Raw genomic sequence first — 5,000 nt, 5'->3', positions numbered from 1 at the left:
AAAAAATATCACATAAATGAAAACGTAAGAAAAAGAAGAGAGAGAAATGAAAGAAACAAAAGAAAAAGCGAGAAATGAAACATAAAAACGACCAAGAAGAGATAAAGACATAATAAAACGTTAAGAAAGATCACAACAACACCCATCCATCAATTCAATTCTATACCCCCCTACCTCCCTACCTCCCTCCCTCCCTCCCTCCCTCCCTCCCTCCCTCCCTCCCTCCCTCCCTCCCTCCCTCCCTCCCTTCCTCCTCCCCCACCCACACAAATCCTCCTCCTCACCCCCCCCCCACCCCTCACCCCTCACCACCCAAACTTTACTGCGCCTCAAATCTATTACGACGGTGCTTTACGACTAATATTGCAGAATCCAAAATCTCGGGGGGCGGGCGCCTTGCGGGCGGGCAAAGCAGGCAGGCAATTTATCCCAACATATGGCGCTTCAGGGCCCCAGGCGAGGAGGCCATGAACGAGGTATTCTTCCTTCAGTTTGGTAAATTGATGGCGCAGTCCCCCCGCTCTGCATAATTGTGAATGGGGAAAGCCTCGCCGCTCTACATCCTCCCGTGAATAAAGTTACCTCTCGCAAGCACGCTTTTGGCGAAAAATTCAAATTCCTCCTCCTCCTCCTCCTCCTCCTCTTTCTCCTCCTCCTCCTCCTCCTCCTCCTCCTCCTCCTCCTCCTCCTCCTCCTCCTCCTCCTCCTCCTCCTCCTCCTCCTCCTCCTCCTCCTCCTCCTCCTCTTTCTCCTCCTCCTCTTCCTTTTCCTCCTTGGCGTGCTTGGAAATAAGGTCAATCTTCCCACTCAGCGAGGTCGAGACAAGAAAGGTTAATGCATGAAAATAGAGTTCTTGCCGCAGAATGTCCGACCGGGAGTTACTGGGGGTGAAAATTATATTCTACGCCCAAGGAAATGTGAAACTCGCTGGCTCGAAGTTTATAATGAACGGTATGTAGGTCGAACCACAACTCGCTCACTCTCACTCTCTCGCTCTCGCTCATGCTCTCTCGTTCTCTCTTTCTCTTTCTCTTTCTCTTTCTCTTTCTCTTTCTCTTTCTCTCTCTCTCTCTCTCTCTCTCTCTCTCTCTCTCTCTCTCTCTCTCTCTCTCTCTCTCTCTCTCTCTCTCTCTCTCTCTCTCTCTCTCTCTCTCTCTTTTCTCTTTCTCTTTCTCGTTTTCTCTCTCTCTTCCTCTACCTCTCATTTTTTGGGCTTGAAGCATTATTCACCGTCATGCGTCTTCCCCCCTCTCCCTCTCACTTACTCCCTTTGTCTTTCCTTCCATTCCTTCTTTCCCTCTTTCTCTCTTTCTCACTTTAAATTTTCTCATCCTCTTTTTTTTTCTCTCTATATATATATCTTAACTCCATCACCTCCCTCCATCTTTTCCTCCCACCTTACTTTCTCTCTCTCTCTCTCTATCTCTCACTCTCCACCTCTTTCTCCCTCTCACCCTCCATCTTATCCTCCTACCTCACACTCCCTCTCAATCTCTCACTCACTCTCCATCATCTCCTCCCTCCTTCTCACTTCGCCCAAGGCATTATTCAGCACCACGCCTCTTCCTCTTCCCCTCCCTTCCCTTCCCCTCCCCCCATCTCCCTCCGGACTTGCAACTCCCCCTTCCCCTCCCCCCTCCCCCCTCCGGACTTGCAACTCCCACGACAGCCTTGCGAGAAGCGCGCGTGGCATCTCAAGACCTCTGAGCCCACCACCAAGCCTAGTGGACACGCTCTCTTTATCCCCCGTCAAGCTGACTGTCAAGCTGGCTGTCAAGCGACCTGTCAAGCGACTTGTCAAACACTTCGCCATGCAACCTGTCAAGCGACCTGTCAAACACTTCGTCATGCAACCTGTCAAGCGACCTGTCAAACACTTCGTCATGCAACCTGTCAAGCGACCTGTCAAACACTTAGTCATGCAACCTGTCAAGCTCAAGCTCTTTGTCATGCAACCTATCAAGCAATCGGGGACGCGATGGAACAGCTCTCTCTGTCTGCCATCTCACTCCCTCTTCCTCTCCCTCTCCTTCTCTACCTCTCTCCCTCCCCCGCCGCGACTTGTCTCCGTGTGACAAGCGCTTTCTCTCTCGGGCGTGTGTCATCGGCATCCACGTCGGGTCGCATTAGGCTCGCGGGCTTTCGGCGACGACCTCGGGCGTCAGTCAGTCAGTCGTCTCTCAAAGGCCTTGCTGCCGCGCGTCGCCTATGAGAGCGAGGTCGGAGAAAAGTTGCTGTGGCTAAGTCTTTGCGACCAGCTTCTACCTACACGATTCGTTTATGTTAGTATTTTATCTTTCCTCTCTCTCTCTCTCTCTCTCTCTCTCTCTCTCTCTCTCTCTCTCTCTCTCTCTCTCTCTCTCTCTCTCTCTCTCTCTCTCTCTCTCTCTCTCTCTCTATCTTTCTTTCTCTCTCTCTCCCCCCCTATCTCTTTATAACCAATTCCACTCACGAACAAATAAACAAAAACGATTCGAATTCTGACAAATCCCCAAGGACTCATCTCCCTTCCTCACCTCACCTCACCCCCCCCCCGCCAACTCCCACCTCATATATGCAGAATCACACAACTGAACAGGCGTCATAATGAACACTGATTCCGCAACGGAGCAAAGGTCGACGAATCCCTTCCGGCATAGCAACCCGTTTATTGCACATCCAGACTTATATCAAAGCTTGAACACATCTCTCGTAAGCTCTATCAGCCAGCGAAACAAACGCACTCTAATGCAAAGCGAAGGATAAACTTTAACAATTAAAATGAAAACAATTTTGGGAAAACAAAAATAATACAAAAAAAACATAAAAAACACGAAGACATTCTCTCCACAGACCAACTTTATCTTCATCCTCGAAGACAACCGAAGACAAAACTCTTACTCAACTCTCGGAAAACAAACAAACAAACAAACACACGAGCGAGAGATTTTATGAGGGTGGATTTACAGACACTGAAAAGTAATCGCACCCAAAAAAAAGAAAAGAAAAAAATATATCCCTCAAGGCTAGGTGAACCTGACGGGTAATTTAAGAAGATCTGCCATGGCGTTCACTTGGCCGCAATGTTTACGACCGGCCTATTGTGTGCAGATTCACCGGTGGTTCCCCCCCTCCCTCTCCCCCTCCCCCACACCATCATTTCAGCGGCCAGTTCACTCTCTCTGCAGGGATTGTATGTTTCTTCTTTTTACTCTCATATAATAGAGAGAAATCATACTGGTACGAACATATGTACAATCGAACAAACAAACATGCAAACGCGCACACGCTGTTATGCCTATACACACATAGTACTCAAACTTCTAAACAAATGATAAAAAAAAAACTAATAAAAAGGTACCCTCAAAATATACATAATACGCTCTCAAAAGAGTATAATCATAACATCCCTATATTGAAAAAAAGTCAACACATGCATAAAACACCACTTTGAGTAAAAAAGAAAACAATACCAACAATCATGACACTAGCTCTTGCCCCCTTCTACACCTATCTGTCATCTGCAATTTCAATCTTGCTAATAAGGCCTTCGTCGTGCGTGGTGGAACCGCCATTTCAATTTCAAGTCCAGCTCCCCCGCCCTCCTTCAATGGGCGTGTTCCCTCTTCCGATTTTTCGTCAGGTTTATACAGCTTAAATGAGGATTGAACTCCCCCTTCTCTTAATCTGCCTGTCTGTCCTTTCTCTCTTTTACTCTCTGTCTTTCTCTATCTGATTCTCTCTTTCTTACTTTCTCGCACTCACACACTGACTCATTTTCTCTCTTTCTCACAATCTCTCTCGCTCTCACTAGCTCACTCTCTCTCTCAATATCTCTCTCTCTCTTTTTTTTTCTCTCTTCTCTCTCACTCTCTCTCTCTCTCTCTCTCTCACTCTCTCTCTCTCTCACTCTCTCTCTCTCACTCTCCCAATCTCCCTCTCTCTCGCCATCTCCCTCTCTCTCGCCATCTCACTCTCTCTCGCCATCTCACTCTCTCTCGCCATCTCACTCTCTCTCCCCATCTCACTCTCTCTCCCACCTCACTCTCTCCCGCCATCTCACTCTCTCACTCTCCCACTCTCTCTCCCCATCTCCCACTCTCTCTCTCTCTCTCTCTCTCTCTCTCTCTCTCTCTCTCTCTCTCTCTCTCTCTCTCCCCATCTCACTCTCTCTCTCCCCATCTCACTCTCTCTCTCCCCATCTCACTCTCTCTCATTCTCTCCCACTTCCACTCTCCCACTCTCTCTCTCTTTCTCTCTCTCTCTCTCTCTCACGCTCACTCCCTCTCCCGTACCCAACGCTCGGCCTCACAGCTGCCCCACCGACCGACCCACGAGCGAGTCACACAAGCCCCGGACACCGCATTGGTCCAAATTATCCTTATATAATAAACAAAAGAAACAGGAAAGGCCACACAATAAGCCAGCGAGCGTCTCGTTAGCCGAGTGATCACGCAAGCCATCTCCAGGTCAGAAAAACAACAGCTGATCGCTCCTCTCAAAACTATTCTTTTTTTTTTTTTTTTTACAACGCGGCCTTTAGTAATAACAATAGTTTTAATCATAATTATTATTATAGCAATAATAACGTTGGTGATGGTGGTGATGGTGATGATTATAATAATAATATCAATAATAATAATAATAATAATAATAATAATGATGATAATGACAACAATCATCATAATAATAATCATCATCATAATGATAATAACAATAACGACAACAAAACTTATAATAACAAAAATATTAAAAATAATAACAACAATAATAATGATACAAAGAATATAATAATACTAAAAAATAATACCAATCATAATAAAAGTAAAAACAGCAACAACAACAATAATGATAATAATAATGACAATAACAACAATAAAAACAATAATAACAATAAGAATTACGTGAAAAAACAGTTCCAGAACAAGAGAGAGAGTGAGTTACGGTTAGTTATTCCCCTGAGTGACCCCTCAAGTTTTTTATGCTCTCTTTGATGATGATGATGACACTAATAATGAGGA

The 5,000-nt window shown here is 46.0% G+C and overlaps 1 protein-coding gene across 6 annotated transcripts in view; it reads right to left on the bottom strand.

Annotated features, from left to right (window-relative positions):
* The window catches only part of Osbp (oxysterol binding protein), a 221,252-nt gene that overhangs the window by 139,950 nt on the left and 76,302 nt on the right, over window positions 1-5,000 (bottom strand). The gene's annotated exons all lie outside the window — the stretch shown is intronic.

The sequence above is a fragment of the Penaeus japonicus genome, unplaced genomic scaffold, assembly GCF_977035675.1.
Source record: "Penaeus japonicus unplaced genomic scaffold, GWHDUDI00000001_assembly GWHDUDI00000004, whole genome shotgun sequence".
NCBI lineage: Eukaryota > Metazoa > Arthropoda > Malacostraca > Decapoda > Penaeidae > Penaeus > Penaeus japonicus.
Note: the sequence above shows the minus strand (reverse complement) of the source record. Positions and strands in the feature narration are given on the sequence as shown.